Source organism: Asterias amurensis, chromosome 9, assembly GCF_032118995.1.
Source record: "Asterias amurensis chromosome 9, ASM3211899v1".
Classification (NCBI taxonomy): domain Eukaryota; kingdom Metazoa; phylum Echinodermata; class Asteroidea; order Forcipulatida; family Asteriidae; genus Asterias; species Asterias amurensis.
In genome coordinates, this window is record NC_092656.1 from 1,634,629 (window position 1) to 1,648,466 (window position 13,838).

At 38.7% G+C, this 13,838-nt stretch overlaps 1 protein-coding gene across 2 annotated transcripts in view; it reads left to right on the plus strand.

Moving 5' to 3' along the window:
* Positions 1 to 13,838, plus strand: part of LOC139941481 (kiSS-1 receptor-like) — a 127,189-nt gene that overhangs the window by 79,485 nt on the left and 33,866 nt on the right. For both annotated transcript variants that reach the window (XM_071938008.1, XM_071938009.1), the window contains exon 3: positions 2,866 to 2,920. The gene's annotated coding sequence lies outside the window, so the exon portion shown is untranslated. The remainder of the gene's footprint in view (positions 1 to 2,865; positions 2,921 to 13,838) is intronic.

Here is a 13,838-nt window from a genome sequence, read left to right on the forward strand (position 1 = left end):
AACTACAGTTGCTTCTCAGCATAATTATACGTTATTAATTAGAGTATAATAATAGAAATCCGCACCCTTTTAGTTATTGTTATTGAAGAAGAAGGCCGAACAACTAAGTGCTCTTGAAAATAATGAACGTTGTCACTAACGGGCTCTCGTATGCTAATGGTATTTTAAAACCATAGTATGAATATAATCTTTCGTATTTACTAAAAAAAGAAACGACAAAACAAAAAAAGGTGAAACTCCTTTAATCTATCCCCAGACCGGCCCGACTGACGTCTATGCACCTTAAGACAGTATGACCTATTAGCTTGGAATGTTCATAAACAAATAACTTTCTACTATGCTTGTAAACATATACTAACTCACATTAAAACAAACTCTAAATTGATATTTTTTTTTTAATCAAACTGTGTCTTCAGCATCTGGTAACGTAATTATCTTTGCACACAATATATCTGAACGTTACACATGAGTTATCCATCTTTCCCGTCAGTCTACTGGCTGAAGACCGGTAGGGTAAACTTGTCAACCAAACATTGATGGGCATCGCAGGGTCATGTTAGTGCGCACCCCAAACGTACCAAAAGGTCCTCACATTTCCACGCACTAAGCTCACTCAAATGCTCCATTTATTGGCACACTTTCCAGAACACCAGACTGCGCCAAGACTTGATGATATCGCATCTCTTGAACTTGCTCCCCGATCTCTCATTATGCCTCACGCCATTTAATGAGACTACGGGGTATACTTTATAGTATTCCCATCATCATTGGCAATGGGCGATATACACAACCAAAACGGATGAATTGAAGTGGATTCAGGTTATTAACTTTAAGTGATTCATACATTTATTCACTGAGTCAATGAATGTCCAGACCTTTATTTTTATACAGTTAAAAAAACCATAGTCTAGTCATAATATCCATAAGTGAATACATTATCCGTCTGTATTCTTATAGTGATGCCATCTTGTCATAACATATAGGCCTACTTTATTTTAGTATCAAGTTCCTTTTTGTAATGAAATGACAACAGACACTCGGATCCTCTATCAATTATAAGTTGATTAAATAGGACACATCAGCCCCTGTTTAATATTCAGTGCCCGTTGGCTTGGTTGTATTTAAGTGTACGGTTTTGACTCGTATCAACAGAGATAAGTGTAAAGCATTGGAAACGGCATCCGTCTGATTGCTGATGTAAATTTAACAAGTGTTATTCGGGATGGAGGGATGGCCTGCAGACCCCAGACTTATCATTTTGTAAGTGGAATGTTTATTTTGTGTTGAAGAACGTAAACCGGACACGGGAACAGTGCCATTTCTGGGTATTTGCGTCACAAGTTGAATACTAACAAAGTTGCAGGTGTAAACATGAACAGGGGTGCTTGGGGACCTAATGAAACATGTAGCTCTTAAGTTAGTTTTGACGTCAACATTGGTCATGAACTTTCTTCACTGGAGGGAAGCCAACACGCCGTTTTGGTTCTCTAACATTAATCTTTGGCGGTCTAAACATAACTATATCGGTTGTTGGATTTGTCTATTTTGTCCGCAGTGAGGAGAAAATGGGGTTGATAGGTATACAACATTTTCGTAAACTCCACATTACATTTGTCTAGACGATAGAGTTTTGCTTAGGTTTTTTTTCTCTCTCTTTTTCTTCTGCAATTTATTAGACTGCATGACGACAACATGACATACAATGGGGGATTTTGGAGGTGCTAGGTGGCAGCAGACCTACCGGGTAAACATATTGTTCTCGGTAATGTTCGCGCTGTTTATAGAACAAGGTCAACATTGAAAATGTACCTGAGTCTGCAGTCTGCCACCCAGCGTTCAAAAATATCAAATTGCCATGTAGGCCTATACAACAACCTAGCTATGATCGAAATTGTTAGGCCTGTAAATTTGCATTCAACGCCAATGACACAAAATGCTTGTGATTTTCCAAAAGTAACTATTTTTTTTAACGATAGTTGCAGTTAGATTCATATTTGTCAATTTATTGGACTGCACGAAGACACAAGGAAATGCAAATTGTGGACTTGTGTGACGCTAGGTGCCACCAGACTTACCAGGTTGTTCCAATGTTGTCAGAAATGTGCACGTGCTCAGAACAATGTAAACAATGATAACGTCCTAGGCAGTCTGCTGCCACCTAGCGTTCCAAGTCTCCTAGCGTTAAAAGTCCCCCTTTGCCACGAATGCCTTTATACTAACCTATAATTGGATCCATGGGGCAAACCACGCATTCAACGCCAATTTCTTTACACATTTGGTTAAGTTATGTCCTTCAAATTACCAGAACCAGCACAAACACTTCAGTAAATGGCTATATCGAATGTCTTAATAAGCAGAGTAGCCTGCGGGGTGTTTTACAGTTCAAGTACTATTCTAAATCTAATTTAAATGTCCTAATGACTTATGTGAGTCAATATTGAGCCGCATGTTCAAACTTGAACATTATTATAGTGACAAATGAAGTTTTCACAGCCGTCTCTAGAATGAGCTTATAACATCAGCGTCAGTTGCAGGTATTCAAGTCTAGGGTTAGGTTTTAAAGTATCGATTCTTCAGGCAAGTTCTGGTGATAATTTTGCTCGTTTCCCACACAGGTATCGACCCGACACAAATTTAAATAACCAAAAAGGTGTAATCGTGTTTCTTTAGACACGGCTGCTTCGAATAACAACAGCACCAACCGGTCGGGCAGGCTTCTCCCAAACGCCTTCCCCATTCAGTAGGAATGCTCGGCTTTGTGCGGTTTCACGATTTTAAACCTTTCTTGTTTACCAAGCTCTTTGGAAGGAAGCTGTTTTATATAACGTAATAATTGTCCTCCGTTTTCCCTTTCATCGTTTGCAGTTGGCGGTGAATGTGAAAACTTGATGCGCCCGGAGCCTACTTCAAGGGACAGATGGTAAGAATCTTATTTGGTTCGGATTGTAGTTATTATCACAGGATCATCCTCAGCTAAATTTCATTTTTGATGTGCTGAGATGAAAGAACTAGGCTGGATTCATTGTGCAATTATAATGCAAATGCGATACGAATTTTGACGTCACAAATTCGCAACAGATAGTTCGCAAAGTTGAGATAAGTTTGAGTCCTGCAAAGTGTCGCTGCCAGAACAGCCATGTGACCTCAAAATTCGCTATACGCATTCCCATTCGCTGTCTTTATTAGTAAACTGCAGAAAAACAGTTATGTCCGACGTAGACGAAATGCCATAGCCGATTTTGGGTCAGTTACAACACTCTGTTGAACACATGGTTTGTCGGACATAAGTGGTTGAACACTATTGTTTCGTAGGACACAGGTGGTCAGACACTGGTCCATTGTGGAGCCATACGAAAGTCAAAGTCGGTCGTTATGGTTTTTGGAAGACATAATTAATCAAACTAACTTAGAACTACGAACATTTAGCTTAGGATAACATAGTATTTATATAATAAAATACTAGGTAAGAACTAGGTACTTCTTGATTTGTATCAATGCAATTGAAGACAGTGGACACTATTGGTAATTGTCAAATACCAGTCTTCTCACTTGGTGTATCTCAATATATGCATAAAATAACAAACCTGTGAAAATTTGAGCTCGATTGGTCGCCGGAGATGCGAGATAACTATGAAAGGAAAAAAAACCCACCATTTTCACACGAAGTTGTGTGCTTTCAGATGCTTGATTTTGAAATCTCAAGTTCTAAACATGAGGTCTCGAAATCAAATTCGTGGAAAACTACTTCTTTCTCGAACACTAAGTAACTTCAGAGGGAGCCGTTTCTCACAATGTGTTCTACCATCGACCTCTTCCCATTACTCGTTACCAAATGAGGTTTTATGCTAATAATTATTTTGAGTAATTACCAATAGTGTCCACTGCCTTTAAATGCGAACAATGACGATTCCAAGTAGGATGCTACAACAAATGTCGTCCCTTGAGCCGAATGCTATTTTCAAAGTATTCCAAACAAAATCCTAACTGTTACTGATAATACTGTTAATATGGATTTATTTTCAAGTCTAGCTCGGGTAGCTTCCTAGGTTTTCAAGGAAAACGCTTCACACAAACGTCTGTTGTAACTGTCACCAAAGAAAATTAAATCGTCTAAAATAAAATGAGAAACAAAATACTGCGGTACGATGAAAAGAACAAAACAAAGGTCACACAAATATCTCATTCCATTAGATGGAAAATGACGCACAGTGACGCACAGATGGAAGAAAGTAAAGAGAGGGGGCACGAGAGAGAGAAAAAACACACAAAATAAAACGAACCTGTCACCTTGAAGGTTTTACATGTTACAGAGAAATAAGGGATTAGAGAAAAGGTTATCAAATTGCATCAGTGTACAGGGGCATTACTGCCACAATTGCCTCGCCCCATCAATATAGATTGCATCAGAAATTCTACACCTCAAGGCTAGACGAAATTTCACTGTTCTGTGAGGAGTTGTTCAACATGAATTTAAGACACTCGTGGAAAAGGGTAAAAACACTCCATAAGTTTCTATCTTACTACTAGCATAACCTTTCTACATGCTTTTATAGTAAGTAGTCAACACATAATAATAAATAAGCTACACCGAATAAGTAGACCCATTGGAGATATTGATTCAATTTTGTTTTCAATTCTACAAGTTAAACGACTCAAATTGAGCAAAGGAAACTTCAATATAATCAACTTATTTTAGCAAGAATTCAAGGGTACCAAATGATGATCATGTTTGTACTACTCGGCAACACCATAAATCCATTTGAAATATTTACACGTGGAATCAATGCCCACAGTTTAATTCTCAAACTCAAAAAATAAGTCACTGCTTAACCAACATTCTGTATAACATACTAACTTGAGCATTGTAAAACTTTACGATTAAACTCAACTGCACTTACCAGTAAAAAGGGGTTAAAACAAGGCAAAATATCATTTATTTTGGGTACTGTTTGATGGGTTCCCTTTTTTATTATTTTTTTCGCAGAAAAAAAAATCCGGCGAACGTGTCAAATTCTGCGCCAGCCTCTTCGCGAAATGTTTTCACTTCACTCGCATTATTTTCTGAGCAGAATCTCGTCTTTGAACATAGATTCGCGTATCCCACCCGTAGCTAAAAAACAGCAAAGACTACCCGTGCATGAGATGGTTTTAATTTCACGGTAAATTGCCCTTCCAAATCGATGTTTGATCAGTACATGTGAAGCCCCCCCCCCCTCCCCTGTGACACGGGGCTCAGTGAAAATAACGGCACACCCGAGATGGTTCGACCGGATAAATGGAACCAACTCTGAAATCGTGTCACTCTGAATAGATCGAGTGTTTGTTCGAAGAGTTCCCTCTCAGGCGGTGATTTAGTGCTTGTATTTCCGGTAAATCCAACCCGACCGGGTTGAAACGATGCGCTCGAAATAGAAATAGGTTAGAGATCACGCGTAAGAACTCCCTTACTATGGTGAGATCGTGAACTTGGTTAGGAACTAGATTACCTCCGAAATGTCAAAACATCGACTATTACAGTATGTATGCTGATTCATTTAAATGAACAGGTTTTTGGGGTCAGATTCTTTGACTCCCAACTGAATTTTGAATCGGGTTTGTTTCGTGTTACGTTGACGTGAGATTTAAGTGCAGTTAACTCGCTGTAAATATTTTAACGGATGTACCCGTAATGTCAACATGCAATCGAAGATACATTTTCCTAGCTGTATTTATTGAACTCAAAGGGCACGTTTTTTTGAACTCATTGTGATAAGCAGAAGGAAAACCCACTTATATTCCTTTGTCACTTTACACCTATATATCCAGTTCAAGTTTATTATTGGGTAGGTAGAAAAGTTTCAGTTTTAATTACGTAGCCCCCCCCCCCCCCCCCCTCACAGCAACCACCGGAAGCAAATTCAATGCGGTTATAAAGCCATCACCTATAGTCATTTAGACTAACTCGTGAGTCTTTCTGCTCAAAACAATGCTTGCTCAAGTTGAGTGTCTCCTTAAATAGTTTGTTTTTGACATTAGCGATAAATGTCATATTCACGATTGATATGTATAGCTTGCTACTTGTTGTTGAGAGTCAACAATGGACTTATACAGATATTAGTAAGAAAACATGACCATAAAAAAAAAACATAAAAATGAGAAAATTCCTCCTAGCTATACTGTGTCAGTGGTGGCTTTTGTAAAATAAACCTCACCCTGGATTATCGAGCTTCCACTGTTTACTTGCCCCAAAGACTCGCCTCTCTCGTGACGTTCAACCTTTCCCACTATACTTGTTTCCACTTGAAGTGTGTACCATTTGCCGCCAGCTTTAGAGACAATTTGATGTGTATTAAAGCTGACTTCATCGATCTAACTACTGCTACTTGACCTTTGAATGAAAATAAGAATATTTTAAATCGAAACCGGTTGTTTTCTGTATGGGTAGAAAGAGTTTCAAGCACAGATAGCACTTCCTTATGGATCTCAATACTTCGTTTTACCGTTTGTTTAGGATATGGAAATAGTTGCTATTCAACTGTTGTAAGCCTGCCACTTACAAACATGTCTTAAAGGCAGTGGACACTGTTGGTAATTACTTAAAATAATTATGGCATAAAATCTTACTTGGTAACAAGTAATGGGGAGAGGTTGATAGTATAAAACCTTGCAAGAAACGGCTTCCTCTGAAGTGACGTGGTTTTGGAGAAAGAAGTAATTTTCCTACGAATTTGATTTCGAGACCTCAAGTTTATAGTTTGTGGTCTCGCATCTGAAAGCACACAACTTCGTGTAACAAGGGTGTTTTTTTCTTTCATAGTGATCTCGCAACTCCGACGACCGATCGAGCTCAAATTTCACAGGTTTTTTTTTTATGCATATGTTGAGATACACCAAGTTACAAGACTGGTCTTTGACAATTACCCATAGTGTACACTGTCTTTAAAAAATCCCTTCCATTTAGTTCCATTTGAATTCGTGTCTGAAGAGAAGGTAACACAATACACTAGTTTGTGCTATACCAAACTCAACAAGAGTCCTGCTTCTCAAGTAAACTCATGTAATTAGGGCCGGTGTGCGGTAGCACTTGGTATAAATCTCTGTATTCCGAAGACGATAATGACAGTGGCTCCTCATGTAACGCGAATATTCGTCACTCAGTGGCGCTCCTAGCGCTGTATTTCCTGCAAGATCTACGGGACTACACTTTGGAGTTATGACTCCTTCTCCTTTTACCTAGCACCATATTATTGTTTACAATGTGCTGTGGCGCAATTTGCTGCCAAATCAAACCAGGAACACCAGGGCAAACCCCTTATGTGTTGACCCAGTTCACTGCGTTGTTTCATGTGCGTTACATAACACATGGGACCAACGGCTTTACGTCCCATCCGAATGGCACAGAGCAGTGATTGGAACGTTGACTTAGTCAACCACCTGTTATTTTTTACATACGACAACGCAAAGTGTCAAATCCTACTTTAACCGAAGTAGACAATGTTCCTACACTCCACAAGTTCTGTGACCGACACAAGTGGAAACTGACAGCCTTTAAGACGTGTTGACGTTTTGATCTAAAGCCTTGTATGTTCACATTGACAGATGAATTCGAATTGAATACTAATAAGAACGAGTACAAATATCTGCCTTTCATGAATAACAAAATACGTTTTATGTTTTTTAATGAACGGATTTCGTTGTCAAAGGAACCTCTACTTTTTGAGACACTGCTTTTTTTTGATAAGTCTACATTGCTTTCCGACTTCAAAAAAAAAAAAAAAAAAAAAAAACCTCAAAATGCAAACTCAAATTCAATTCCACAGACGTTCTTAATGCCCACTGGATTGACGTCAAGGGGCAGACCGAAGTGTTATTAAATCACCAAGCCCCAATGATGAAATGATGTAACTTAATCATTACATGACTATATACCACACATGACTACATGATAAAGTGCATATTATCTGAGGTTCATTTATGGTTCAGAATTGCTAACGAAGTTTGACATTTACTCCCGGCAAGGTGTTCATACCATTGCTAGCATCATTATACAAATCAAATGTACTCATCAGTCGAAGACATTCTCGGAAAGTTTCGGTGTTGAGACTGAATGTGGTCAATCAGTCACTACAATACATAAACGTGCTCCCAACCAACCGTTAAAAGTACGTTTGAACCAAATGTTCGATAAACGTAAAATCAACAACAATCCGTTTATCTATTAATTTTGTGGATACTGTTTTTATCAATTTCGCCATGAATCGATGAAAATACTCTTATGCAGGTCACGATAAGATAAAGGGTTCATCACGGTAATGCAAAATGTTAGCTGTTCGGTCACAAAAAAGGGCAGTTGTGAAAAAAATCTGCAATTTGAATCAAAAGTGCTATTCAAATTGTTTTGTTTGAAGTACGACCCCCCTAATTGTTAGAACACTTATCACCGATGCTCATTATTTCAATAGCAGACAGAGAACACGTACGAATAACAGTCCATGTCTAATAAATTGTGAAGTAGCAGTAGGCCTACAACCTATCTTTAATTCATTTTTTTTTTCTTCTAAAGGGTTATTGTCCATTTTTTGTTTATCTTACCCGCATTCACAAAACCGATCTAATGAACGTATATAGTTTGCGGATAATTCTCGAAATAATGTGATTAGAGAATTGCCATGTACCATTGCGCTTCCAAGTCTGGTACCCCGAGGCCCCAACGAAATTCACCATTTGAGTTTCATTGAAATTCGTATCAACGTCCCTTGGGTGTACTTGTTGTCTTCGGTTTATACTAAAACGACTGTACATTATTTGGAAATTGTTGATACACCTTTAAAAACAATGTCTGCTGCAGGCGTCCCAAGCGAGTGAAATGCAGCGGGTTGGTTTATATTCTTTATAGAATACTAGATTAGGAGTTGTTTTCGCTCGAATTGCAGTTTGTTCTTTCCTTTGGCTTGTAGAGCTGTATACATTTCAATGCTAGTCCAATGGCGAGGTATAATTTAACGTCATATTTAGCTGATCAAGGTTTTCATGCGTCTCAGTTGAAATTTTGAAAATGAAATTGTTAACTTGAAATTGTAAAACAGACATAGAAGTTTCCCGGAGTTTTTTTTTTTTTTTTTTTTTTTTTTTGAGTGTAGCACGTATCTAGTAACCCAAATAATACGTACAAAATGCCGCCCCTATAATAGGCGTCGGTATAGCTGCAAGAAAACAAAACGAAACCAGTTTGTGAACATTGAATATATCATCCCACCTTTGCACAAAATAAAGTTCTTTGGCACTTGTCGTGCCTCGCAGAAAAGGTGAACGACTTTTCGTTGCAAGTGTTCGGATTAAATATGGTAATCTGCCCCCATGCGTTCTACCCAGTCTTTCACATTTTGCACGTTCAAGTAGCATAGCAATATATATTAATAACAATCTATACAATCGATTTTTAGCTTCGACTTTGCCATCAGCCCAAGTCTAAACATAGTCGCAAAATGACCAGTATGTACTGTTTACAGAAACTATAATAAGGTTTACATTAAAGTCGATAGTTTAGTATTCCAATGGTAGTACATGTGTATTTTGTTTGTACAACTTCACTCAATCGTCGCGACAGTCTCGGGATGTACATGTTTTCTAATTAAACATAATGATTTTCATTATCCAAAGATAGCAAAATCAACACAGAGGAACGACATTGTAATGAACACTTTGATTGACCGCTGTACGTCAATGCATGTGCGGGATCGTGTGTCTCCATGTTAACCCATCTGGCAACATACAAATACGTGTATTTTTGGCGGGAAAGGGGAATCAAATCAGTTTTTTTCTAACCCTAGGGCGCCCTCGTCTGAAGGGAGGAGTCGAAGCTTGGTTGCTCCTGGCTGTGCACTTTACTTATATTTGTGTTTCTATTGTTTCGTCATCGTTTTACCTCAAATATTATTATTATTATTATTATTATTATTATTGTTTTTGTTTTTTTTTTTTTTTGGTATGCAAGTCGCCTGACACACGAGGCCTGATGGCCACTTCAACGTGTGGGCTACAATTATTTTCTTCCAGAGGCCGTTGCAACCTACTCCTAGGGCTGAAACAGGGTTACCCTTTCACAGTCCATACGAATGTAGGCTTGGGTATCATCAACAACGTGTTTAGAGTTTCTTCATACTTGACGACATACCGCAGTATGGCGTTACACACAATTCACATTTTGAAATGATCTTTGTCACAAAACTATTCTGTACATGTGTTTAGTTGTGTCAATGCAAAAGTACGCGTTACCAATGATACATTGAGGTAGAACTAGTTTGGTATCCTGTTTTTTTTATCCGTAATATATGAAGTTTAATTGCATCCGATTTATGACGTCATGGGAAATAGATGTGAATGAAGTTTGGCATCCTGTCTTATTGTAATCAACAACGTCGCCCAGTACATGGACTGAGAGATAGTCTGGTATTCTGTCTTGTAATCCGTATTATAACACCCCTTACCAACATTCTGCCTTTTCATTGGTTTAGAGCGCGTCACATGATATGTCTTAGTTTTGCTAGACGTCGGCCGTGTGATAGTGCATCGGTTTGCCGTGCGCTAGTCCGAAAGACTAGTACACGGCATGCAGTACCCAGACGTCCGTTACGTTTACGAGGATGATACATTAATAGTCTGTAACCATTTCGGATTACATGACACTACATGCAGAATACAGTAAAAGTTTTCGCAATCTGTATTCGCGTCGTCCGTGGATTGTAGCATTCAGGTCTGTAACTTAATAATAATAGTACAGTATTTAGAAATGTTTGGGGTGTTATAAAACAAGTATTGGCTGCTTTTACTCGTGCAATGGTTAAAAACTATGACTCCCTCGGTGATCCCCGGAGCGTTCTATTTTTACTCGGCTTCGCCTCGGGAAAATAGAACGCTCCGGGGATCACCTCGGGAGTCATAGTTTTAACCATATCACTCGAAGCAGTCAATATTTGTATAACAGTCGCAGTAATTAACAGCTGCACCCGAATCTATATGGTCTGGTATTCTGTCTTGTAATCCGTATGGTCGGAATAATCAACAACTGCACCCGACTCTATTACGTAAATGGTGGAAACAGTTTGGTGTCATTTCTTAAAAAATATGTTGTAATCAACAACTGTGCCGAATCACATTACGTACATGAAACTTGGAGGCAAAGACATGTTGATATACTGTCTTACAATAGGTGGGATAGTCAACAACATTGTCAGATTCTATTACGTCATGGAACATGGAGGTAAACACAGTCTGGTATCCTGTTTTTTGTTTGTTATTGTGGTAGAATACATTAACAACTGCACCCCATTCTGTTAGGTACGATGCATCAGGTTGACCATGTTACGAATATCGCTGTGTTATGGCTTATTACGGATGAGTTAATTGAGTGTGGAATCAATTCGAATCGTCAGTGGCCTTTAACAGTTTAAAATGGACGGTGGTGGGGTTCAAGACGGGGTTGGTGTGACGCGCCATATGTGATAACAATCTACATTGAGAAAGATAATAATCTAGCTTTTATCCCTGCGTGATGCTTTTGACTGCAACCATCTCTTTTTTTCCACTGGCTATATATGATAATTATGCAAACACCCTCATCGCTTGGTTTCCCTTGTGATTGTCACTGGTCTGTAAGCCTGCATGTTGTCCCCACTCGACGAGGCAAAAGCATTCTATATATCTCACAAACTCGACAATCTTATTAGGATTCAAATAATTCAATTTCCTGAGCAGGGAAATGCAACCGTGTGAAGACATTTAAATACCAAAGTGGGGTTATGTTTTGTTAGGGAACTTGCCACACACAAATTGCATCAACGGCGCTATCTACAGCGGTAGCATCGGATGCTGCATACGATCCAGTGTGAAAGCGCACTCTACAACATTATCCCCGGTTTGCTTTATTTTGGTTTTATCTCTCTTTTGGTTTTATTCTGGCTTTCTTTACTATTCTACAAGTTGCAACAGGGCGTGGAATTTCAGTCCTTATTATACATTGGTAGACCTAAACCGAGTATGTTTGCCAAACTGAGTCTCAGTACAAGTTGTCAGCCAGTTTTATGGTCAGCTTGACCCATTGATCAGAAAGATTAAAGGCACTGGACACTATTGGTAATACTCAACACAGTTTTTAGCATGAAAACGTACTTGGTAAAACAAAAAATAAAAAAATGAGAGCTGTTGATAGAAAGATGTAAGAAACGGCTCCCTCTAAGGTAACATAGATTTTTAAAAAGCTGTAATCCTCAGGCCCTCAGCACTTTTAGGCATCTGAAAGCAAACAAATTTGTGCAATAAATTTGTTTCTCCAGTCATTATTCTCTTGCAACGTTGATGACAATTGAGGTCAATTGTTTTTTTAGCATTATGTTGGGATACACCAACTGAGGATACTGATATTAAACAGTACAACATTATTTTGTCCATTGGCTTTAATAAACTGTTTCAAGAGCCACATACTGGACATCTACAAAGCCGGAAAGGCGACGAGAAATCCCGTCACGAAAAAAGCTTACTAATTCAATTTGCGAGCATTTTAGGCATCGCTTGGTTGTCAGTTGTTTTAGGCGCGAAAGACGGCCAAAGTTCAATGATTAAGATTGAGCTTTTATAACGTGGCACTGTGCATTTCAATCACCATCATTATTTACACTGGCTATAATTGGTTTGGGATTTGGACAGGACCCGTGTCGAGAGTTTCAAATAAACTAGATTGTGTCTTGAAACCGTGTGCCTTAAAGAAAGGGCCTTTCTCTGTGTTTGTGTGTTTCATGGAGATACCGAGCTTTGCAGCCATGTTACCACTTTCAACCACACGGATTTGAGTTCATTCCACTCAACAGTCGGGAACATTTTAACTCATTTCAGTGGCATGGTTGGCTTGTGTGTAAAGCGTTTGCCTCTCACCAAGGTGACCCCAGTTCGGTTCCCGGCCGGGGCCATGGGTCGATGTGGCTGGCAGCCAAATGCGCCCTTGCATGCCAGCTTCTCGAACACGTGTAGCCGCGTCCTTGGCAATTCAGCTCTTAGCTGCGAGTAAGGATGATTAGCACCAAAAGTATTATTATTTTTATTTTTATAAAAGGGCAAATGATTGTTTTTGTCTATGAGAAGTGACCACCCAGCTGTAATTCACAAAGCTCCCTACAGTCAAAGCTTACATAACTTGCAATAAATACATACTTTCTTCTTTTATTACTCTCATCATTAATGGACACATTTAATTATTTTGCTTTGGACAAATCAGTATCAACAATAATTGATAAGTGTTTTTGTCTAAGAAGAGTGACCACCCAGCCAGCTGTAATTCACAAAGCTCCATACAGTCAAAGCTGACTAACTTGCAGTAAATACATACTTTCTTAGTTGTTTAAAGTGGTTGTTGTATAATTCTTAAACAATTGACATCTCTTACACGGTGTCCTTTATACATTGTTCCAATATTGTATTGTTTTAACAGATACTTATTTTTGCATCGGGGATAACAAGTTACAAGTTGTTTTTACCGATGTCTACATTGCTGGTGTAAGCGGGTACAAATCAAACTACGTTATACTGTTGCCCTTTTTAAACGTATCACGAACATGACCTAAATGTGTAATCCACAAAAAGAACCGAAGTGTAGAGATTAAGGCGAGGAAAGCTTCTCTTGTAAAATGACTGTACTTCATCAACCATGTAGTGACGTACACAGCTATATCTCCTCCGACATTATCAAGTGATATGTGATGAAATGGTTAACATGCTATGAATTGATTAACATGCTATTTCGGTTAACACATCACTCGGCGAGTCAGGTTGCCACACATGGCCGAGCCGAATGAGGCATATACATGCAG